Below are 9,834 nucleotides of genomic sequence, written 5' to 3'. Positions count from 1 at the left end.
TCATTGTGGTTTAATATCAGATAAAAAAGACTAAATATGTTACACTTGTGAACGTAATACATTAACTAGCCTATTAGGAAAATTCAAGACGCATGATAAAAATATGCACAACCATTATATTGGTGGTATACAGAGAGTTAGCCACAGGACATGAGCCTAACCCAGTTTATGTTAGTGTTCGTACACTATTACGCAGGTGAAAGAAAGCAGTCCTGGACATTTGATTTATGTCTGAATTAATGGCCATATCCTCATCAAACATAACACCAAGTGTTTTCACAGAAGTAATGGAGGCCAAGGTAATGCAATCCAATGAAACTACATGGGGGGATCATCACTTGCTTTGTACATCATGGTTGTGACTTCGCAGAAGCACACCTCTTCCAACCGTAACAGGCCAGGGAAGTGTACCATACTCCAGCATGGTGCACTTACACTCACACTAGCCATAGAATCCAAACTTTACAGGGCAAACGTGCTTGGGCACAGCAGATTGCCTAGTGTAGGCCTAGTGTAAGTGAGTTTTAAAGAACAAAATTAAAGATCATCCAGGCCTTTATGTCTTTAAGGCATGTTTGGAGTTTAACCAGTTAATTAGTTTCATCTGGTTTCATGGATAAATATAGCTGCATGCAATCTGCATAGCAATTTGAACGACAGGTTTTTGAAGCAGGAAGTAGAAAGTGAAGCAGGAAGTAGAAACAAAAATGAATCTGAACTGAAAAAATGTACTTTTGGGGGACAGCTTTAGCTTTAGACAGACTTAATGATCCATGATGGAAAGTACTTTGTCACTGTAGCTTCACTGTACATAAAAGTAAATACTCTTAAAAATCACAAGAAAGATAAAATAAAATAATATTAGACTAAAATAAAATAAAAATGATTATTATCTCCTTAAAAAAAAAACAGTGTAATCAAGAACATTTATAGAATTAGCATTATGAACAAATTTACAAAAGTAGTTGGCAAAACAGTGTCTAATGTGATATGGTTGTTTGGCCATAGCAACAGCAGCATGGATCGTGTCGCATGGTGTTTCCTTGTCTTTGTAGCTGAGGAAGGGATGAAAATGCCAACGGAGTGTGTCAACGCATGGAGTTCCGAAGCCAGGCACATACGTACTGTGGTCCTATGAACCATGTACAAAGACTTGCGTGGATTTGTCACTGAAACACGGCATGCGCTAAAATCCAGAAACTGGCGTCCGCCCAGAAAAAATCAGATGTATCAAAGTATGCGTGCGCCTGGATCCAAGCACTATTCGTTTGTACATCCCAATCAACGTGGAATTGAGCGCACATGTAGAGGTGCCAAACTCCTCCCTGACCATACCCCAATTTAAAGATGTCACTTAATTTAATTAGGGCCTGCATCGCGGATTCCCCACTCTGTGTATGAGTAAGGTGAAAATGAGGAACTTCAACGAGTCAGAAGTAGAAGTTTTATTAAATGAAGTGGAGATACGTAGACACATTCTGTTTGGTAGCCTGTCATTGGGCATCAACTCAAAAAGAAAGCGAAGTGAGTGGGAGCATGTGTGTGAGGCTGTGAATGCCGTAGGATCAGAGGAGCACGCACACACTGATGTAAAAAAGAAATGGTCCGATATGAAGATGGAGGTGAAGCGGAGGATTTCAGTACACCGCTGAAACTTGACCTCAACTGGCGGGGGGTCGAGGGGACGAACTGACCCCCTTCGACCAGAGAGTGGCCGCCATAATGGGTGACACAGCACTCCTCGGAGTTGTGGGAGCCCATGACACAGATCATCCCCAAGGTAAATGTGTTAAACTCAGAAATATTGTCATTATACTGGTTGTACAATAGGCTGTTCACAATACACATAGCTCATGCATGAAGTTGCCAGGATATTAAACACATTGACTCATCTTTAGTCAATTCATTTTTGTTTTTATTATCATCATTTCTGAAAAGACAATGACCTAGAAGAGGGCACTTCCGCCGGCACCGAGCACCCCGCTGTCTCCACCGGTCCCACCAGATCCACCCTCTCCACCGGCAGCATGCGCCCCTGCGACTCCACGCCAGCAGCTGACGTCCGCCCAACTGGCTGTGTTCTCACCCAAGCGGTGCTAGAGTCACAAAACGAGATTGTGAGAGCCATCCATTGCATCAATGATTGTCTGGATCAGATAATTGCCGGCCTTGGCGATATTAGCAAGGCAAGAAATGCACTTGTGAATAAGTAACTAAATTGTGTCCTTGCTTCTTTACATGGTTGAAATGACGTGCTGCCAAGCCCGTATCGCTTCCCGGGGTGGGGCGAGGTTGACAGGTCTGGCATCCGGTTCCTCAGGTGGGGGGATGTGCTCTGGCAGTGGTATGCCGTGAAGGTGTGCCACGTTGTGCAGGACACCACATGCCATTACAATGTGGCACACCTTCTTCGGTCGGTAGAGCAGCACTCCCCCCGATCTGTCTAAGCAGAGCCAGCGTCCTTTCAGCAGACCGATTGCCCACTGCCCAAGTTCGGGAATGAAGGTCATTGTATCTCCTCTCTTGATCGGTCCTGGGGTTGGTGAGAGGGGTCAACAGCCACCTTCTCAGGGGGTAGCCACTGTCCCCTGGGGTCAAATGAAGACCGAAAAAAATGTGAAATTTAGTTTCCTTTGTTCATACACCATTTGAATGAATCACACCAACTTTTTTCCAATTGTTGTCGGTGCATTAGTGGGAAACGAACACAAAGGACAAAACAACTTTGTTTGACAAGACTGATCACACTTTTAATAATGAATGCGGCTGATATAATGTGACATTTCGTACTTTAAGCACGCGTTTATTGATGCTACTGAACACAGGAAGACAATAAAAGGCTTGTTAGAAAGCCCTGCAACTCTAATTCCACCAGGGAAAAAGAAATGACCATATTTGATGCGCACATGCCCAAATGGGCATTGTTCTGGTTTACATTTGGGGGCAATTAAACGGATAAATTATTTACTCACCCAGAAGCCACCCATCGCGCACCGGCCGGCCGATTACATTGGGGAAACTGGCTCTTGCTGCAAATTGCGCTTTAATGTTGGCCTGTTCAACAGCATTGTATGGGAATTTGATGAACCTTGATGACATTTTGATGATCCCGTCCCACACAGCTGGCATGGCTCGGCTCAGGGTTGACTGACACACTCCTGACCGGTTGGCCAGTTCCCGCTGGAAAGTGCCTGTTGCCAGGAACCCCAGTGTGGTGAGCACCTGTGTTGGCACGGACAACCCTTGGCTCTGCGCTGTGTTGCGCTCAGCTTCAGGTATACTGGCCTCGGCAAACGAAAACAACTCATGAGCCAGTTGTCGTTGTTTGCTAGTAGATCTTCGCGTTCTCTAAACACTCTCTCACGCCTCATATTACAATTTGCGAGATCTTCTAACAAAGCCAAGGCTGCCATTGTTAATACCATTTTCTTCATCACTTTGCGCATGCTTTTATATCCACCAATGGTTACAAACACGTGTGTGTTAATTGCGCATTAATGTGTCTCTGATGTGCACATCCTCCAAGAACTACTTGATTTCACATTATTGACAGTTCCTCAGCGTCGCCTCTTAGTGTCGCCAAAGGAACAATAGCTGTGGAAACCGGCGTATGCCAGCCATGATGTTGGCGGAGGTCAATTCACTTTTGATACATCTGAACGTTGATGACACATGACACACTCCCTCTGGGTCCCATCAAGTGAATACAGACTGCACCGCTGTACGAAAGGGCCATAGAATGTTATTGATGGCTTTGAGTGAGCGACGGGGATAAAAGGCAAATACACGCGGCGGACAAGCGCGGCGCATCGGGAGTGAGCACCTGCAAATCTGAAGGTGGCAGAAAGTGCAGAGCGAGAAGGAGAGCGGAGGCTGCCAGTCAGAGACTAATTAGGGGCTACGGGGCAAAACCCGAGCCTCCAGTCTACAGCAGCAAGGTGTAGACTGGCCATCCAAACACCAGTCTACAGCACCAAGCTGTAGACTGGCCTACGATGAAGCCATTCCCATTGTGGAATGGGCTCTCACTCCCAGAGGAGGATGAAGACCCTTACACCTATAAGCCACAGATATGGCTTCCACAATCCAGTGCGACAATCTTTGTCGTGACAACAGCCTGCCCCTATGAGAAGCAGCCCAGGAAACGAACGACTGATCAGTCCTTCTCAATTTGTTAAGCCACTTGTCATCCTCTGAGGAGAATGGGGGAGGGTGAAAATACAAGAGCTCCACGGTGGGACATTTGTATGATGATGCCAACACCTTAGGCACATATGCTGGATTAGGTTGCAGGCACACCTTAGTGAGCTCAGGGGCTAGTTGCAAACATGAAGGATGGATAGACAGAACCTGTAGGTCACCCACCCGCTTGGCTGTGGTTAATGCCAAAAGTAATGCTGTCTTAATTGAGAGAAATCTCATCCTACTGCCTCAAGAGGCTCAAATGGGTGGTGAGAAAGAGCATCCAACACTAATGATAAATCCCACATTGGGACCAGGGGCCTGGAAACTGGGAGCTTACAGCGAGCACCTCTTTGCTCGTTGCTTGTCACCAAAGCCCACATGGCAAGCTGAAATTGCTGCTAAGTAGACCTTAATTGTGGAAAATGCTTCCCCTTTATCCACCAACTCCTGCAGAAAACACAATACATCCACAAATGAACATTGAAAAGGAACATTGTGTCTATTATTGCACCACTCTTCAAAAATCTGCCACTTACTACTGTAAAGAGAGCGGGTAGAAGAGGCTCTGGCGTTCTGAATGGTCTTGATGACCTCTGGGGGCAGACCTGCAGCATTCAAATTCCACCTTTCACTGGCCAGGCCCATAGAGCCATGTGTTCTGGGTGTGGGTGGTACATTTCCCCTCGTGCTTGGGATAGAAGATCCCTGCGAATGGGTAGAGGCCAGGGGTTGTCCGCCAGAAGTTGAATTATCTCTGCCACCCAGTGTTTGGATGGCCAACGGGGAGCTATCAAAATCAGCGACAAACTCTGCTCTCTCACTCTGATTAGAGTTGGGGAGATCAAGCTGAGGGGTGGGAAAGCATAAAGCTGGATGTTTGGCCATTGATGGGCCAGAGCATCTATCCCCAGTGATCACTCAGTGATCCCCACTGACTGTTTTCTTGCGAGGCGCAGAGATCTACGGCAGCCTGGCCAAATTTTTGCCATATCTGCTCCACCACTTGTGGATGAAGTCTCCATTCCCCGTACAGTGGGTTTCCTCTGGACAGTAAATCTGCCCCCAGGTTCAAAATCCCTGGCACATGAGTTGCTCGAAGGGACATCAGTCTTGAGCTGCTCCACACAATCAATCTCTGAGCCAACCTGTGCAGCTGCAGAGAGCGTGTGCCGCCCTGTCGGTTAATGTGAGCTACTACAGTAGAGTTGTCCGTTTTCACTAAGACATGACGACCGCTGAGAAAGGGCAGGAAATGTCGCAGTGCTAAGAACACTGCTTGTAGCTCCAACACATTTATGTGAGCCTGAGCCATCCCCTTGGACCAAACCCCGTTCACTGCTCTGCCCATCAACGTCGCGCCCCATCCCCTGAGGGACGCATCCGTTGTCATGGTTACCCTGGATGCCACCGTCCCCAGTGGTTCACCTGAGGTGAGAGCAGGTGGATCTCTCCACTAAAGGAGAGCCGTGATGGACGACGGCGTCACTTTTACCTTGCGGGAAAGATGACGGTGCGGACATAAGCGGAGGGATGCAACCCAACGCTGAAAATCTCTCATCATGAGATGCCCTGATTGCACCATAGATATGACTGATGCCATAAGGCCCAGAAGGCGAAGGCACAGCCTGAAAGACACGACTTTTCCTCGTCGAAAAAGTGCGAGACACCACGTGAAGGACACTATTCTCTCTGCCGATAGCGTAACTCAATAAGAGAGGGAGTTTATTCTAGGGAGTCCTAAATACTCTGTGCATTAAGCCAGACGACTCTTTGTCCAATTTATATTGAATCCAAGATCCCTCAGATGACTTAACACTGTATTGAAATCTATGATCGCTTGCTGTCCTGAACGGGACCATATTAGATAGTTGTCTATATATGAGAATATTCTGATGCCACTGTTTCTCAATGGGGACAGCGCTGCCTCCACACACTTGCTGAATACCCTCGGAGCTGGTGATAGACCGAATGGGAGTTTCTGAAACTCGTAGGTTACGTCTTGATACGCAAACCTGAGAAACTTTCTGTGTGTAGGATAAATGCCAATGTGAAAATATGCATCTGAAAGATCGATCGTCACAAACCATTCGTTTGGACGTATCGAGCGACAAAGCACTTTGTGTGTTAACATTCTGAACGTGTACTTTCGCAAGTGCTTGTTTAATACACGCAGGTCTAATATGGGGTGAAGAGATGCGCTCCCTTTCTTTGGAATGAGGAAGTAATGGGAGTAAAAACCCTGTTGCGCTTCCTCGTTCGGCACCTTTCTGATTGCTTGTTTGTTAAACAAAGTTGCAATCTCATCCTCCAGGACCCGTGCTGAATCTCCGTTGGCCAATGAAGTTAACACACTGTTGAATTTCGGTGGTTTTACAGCAAGCTGCAGTCTATATCCCTGAGAAATTGCCTTTAATACCCAGGAATGAACTGCGCATGTACACCACCTGTCGCTTCGAACCGAGAGGGAACCGAGTGGACTCAATCAGTGTGTTTACATGCAGAACTTAATCGAGCTATGCTCAAAATTCGACTTTCTCACTACAGTCCTTGTCCCAGTTTACATACAGTGCAAGAAAATCGAATAACTGTTCTCCTCATCCACACTAGGTGGCGATACGTGTCTTTTCAGCGGGTTAATACCACGTTAATACGGCCCGATTTCCGGCTGGCCTATTACGTGATATAATAAACAAGAGTCGTTCATGCGGCAGACTGGCATTTCAAAAAACAACCAGACGGATAATACTACATATTTTAATCATGTACGTAATGTTCTACTATCCCTCAGATGGCTCCATTTCTCTTCTTCTTCTTCTACGCCCGGGTTTCTTGGACGTGTTTGCTCCGGGGTCACACGCCAGCGCAGCGGTGGTGGAGTGTGCGCACACACATGCTCCGATGAAAACTCCGATTCCAATTGCATTATCTGGATGTCTCAATCGGATTTTGAGAACTCCGAGATTTTAATCGGAGTAACGTGTTTACATCCACTTAAGTTCTCCTGTTATAGTCCGATTAATGTAAACGCACTGATTGTGCTGCACTGATTGTGTCGCACGAATGTGACGTCACCCCCTCGGTTAGAAGAGAGCTGGTTCCGTCTGGGGACAGATCGAGATTGTGTTTTCTCCTTATTTGAGTTTTTTGATACGGGGGGTTTCTCTGAACCTGTGGGGAGGGAGACTGACAGCGGACTCCTGGAAAACTGTGAACCATAGGAGCCTCTAAACACCGAACAACACACCGGACTGATCTCCTCCCTTACATTTTTTCTTCTTTTTAAGGGAGGAGAAGGTGAGGGAGAAGACCGCGTTAGGATGGCCGCTTCTTCTTCCCCTCTCCGGGGTGAGACGAACCGTTCATGCCAGCCACAGCTGCAAAGGAATGTTTACCCCATGGCCTTGGATTCTCAGCCTGGGCCTGTTGGTTGGGGTGTTGTCCCACTGTGTGTCTCTGTGACCTGACACCACCGGGTTTTCCTTTTACTGCTGCAGCTCTCGCTGCAAAGCCAGGTCTGGACGTCTGGGGTGGGTGAGGAGTGGGTTTTCGAGGTAAGCAGAGGTCAAAGGCTTCTCCCTCCTGCTTCCTACAGGTGCTTGTCTCTCTCATCTTCTCCAAAACTGGGCCAAAGAGACCCTTGGTGGGGTCATAGGGCGCATCCATGACCTCGGCCTACTGAGAGTCACCTAAGCCTGACAGGTTCAGCCATAACACTCTCTCACCTGAGACTGCAAGCCCCATCACACGACCACAGCCCTGGACTGCTCCTCTGGATGAGCACAAGATTAAATCGTTCACAACGAATATTTCATCCCACAGGGCTGGGTTAGGTGTCCCTGAATCCAGCTGCCACTCCATCTCCTCCAGGATCTCACCCTGATAGGCAGACAACAGTGTGACTGCATTGGGCGAACACACCAACTGTGCAGCATATTTATACATTCTCTGATAAATAGCCGCAGTGACGCGGTCTGTTTTATTGGGCAGAGAAATGCAAGAAGAAACTGAAATGGATCGGCAGTTAGGGTGGAAGTGATAAGCCACTGAAGGTTCCACCACTGGGGGTTCGGTTAACCCCAGCTCACCCATACCCTCAATCTCTAGCTTAGAGCAGCCCTTGGTGGGAAGCTTGCTCTTAAACGGGGCAGACCAATAACGTCTCATTTCCTTCATGCATGCAGGGACTGCTGGTAAAAGCTGTTTAGCTACAGAAGGAGCGGCTGGAAGCCTGTTACCATCATACAGGTCCCGCTCAGTCCCTCCAGGGCCCTGGGCAGCCGGCTATCCACTATCCACCGCTATCCACCGGGGGAACCATATCGGCCCCACTTGGTGGCCTGGACGTCTGAGCTGGGAAGCTGGAGTCATCCTCCTCTTCCTCCATGTCGTCCAAATCGAGGAGGTCAGAGTTAGCATCGCACTATGCGTCCTCGTCTCCAGCTATGCCCTCATCGATCCCTTCGAACAACGGGGGCATAACTGGGGACTCCGCCTCCATCATGTCCGCCCAGCTTGTAGTGGCTCGCAGCTGATGTTCGTCGGAGTCTCTGGTAGAGACTGTGGGCTACCGCTACTCTCAACCTCCTCTCCAAAATTTTCTCCGGCATCAAAGCACAGTGAGAACACCCTTGCAGATCAGCTAGGGAAGCCTGGTCGTGTTTACAGTCCATGCAGGCAATGCACATAGGGTGAGGGTCCCTGCCCGAAACTGATGCACCGCAAGCCGTGGGGCACGGGCGGAATGCAGCTCTTTTGCCTTCGGCACCGGTCCTTTGGTGGGGGTAGCGCTCGTTACCATACTGAGGTGGAGAGATGACGCAGGTACAGAAGAACACACATGCTCTTGTGAGGAATACAGTAGATATACTTTTGATTCCACTGCTCTCCCTTTGTGTTTTAGTAGCGTATGCCTGGTGAAGGCCCATCATATCAAACATCATATTGTAATCAAACTAATGACATTATGATTTTACATATCATTGTAATTCAATCATAACCTTATAATCAAACATGACGTCATATGCATTCTGCTTGCATCTTTTTTTCCATTTATCTTCTTTTTAGCACATCACAGACTTTAAAATTACACTACAGTTGCTCAGTGTGACCACAAGTTAAGCCAACACTCCAGAAATGGAAACTTAAATGACAAAATTTTGAAATTCCTTTTGCAATCAGTGGTAAAACTTACATAATCTTTTTAGTATGAGAGACCTTCTTTAAATGATCATAACTATGTTTAGTTTTTCATGTCCCCTTTAAAGTGATATTAATTAAATTTCATCACGATGTGCATTACTGCAAACTGTTGGAGTTGGAAGTCACCTTATTAAATACCATATATAGTTCGAAATAGTATTCTCATAATTTTAATTTTGTCTTTGTTATTACATTATTATCTTTATATCCGTATAAATTATTTTCCATTATTCTAGAGTGTTCAAGCTATATAAGGCATTGAGCGATTTATGAAGTGAAATATATTTCTATCGCAAATAAAAAGAGTTTCTGGTGAGAGGTGTAGGCTATTTCCTGTCAATTCTTCCATTTTGTTTTGACACCAGTAAACAAACTGTTCAGTACTCCGATGGAACCAATCGCAGCGCAGTTAAAAATCCTCTGGTAGCCAATCATAATGCAGAACCATTT

At 46.8% G+C, this 9,834-nt stretch overlaps 1 pseudogene; it reads right to left on the bottom strand.

The window, feature by feature from the left end:
* Positions 1–1,946: 1,946 nt before the first annotated feature.
* LOC124999488 lies at positions 1,947–8,569 on the bottom strand (annotated as a pseudogene).
* Positions 8,570–9,834: the final 1,265 nt, after the last annotated feature.

This window comes from Mugil cephalus, chromosome 21 (assembly GCF_022458985.1).
Source record: "Mugil cephalus isolate CIBA_MC_2020 chromosome 21, CIBA_Mcephalus_1.1, whole genome shotgun sequence".
Taxonomy (NCBI): domain Eukaryota; kingdom Metazoa; phylum Chordata; class Actinopteri; order Mugiliformes; family Mugilidae; genus Mugil; species Mugil cephalus.
Note: the sequence above shows the minus strand (reverse complement) of the source record. Positions and strands in the feature narration are given on the sequence as shown.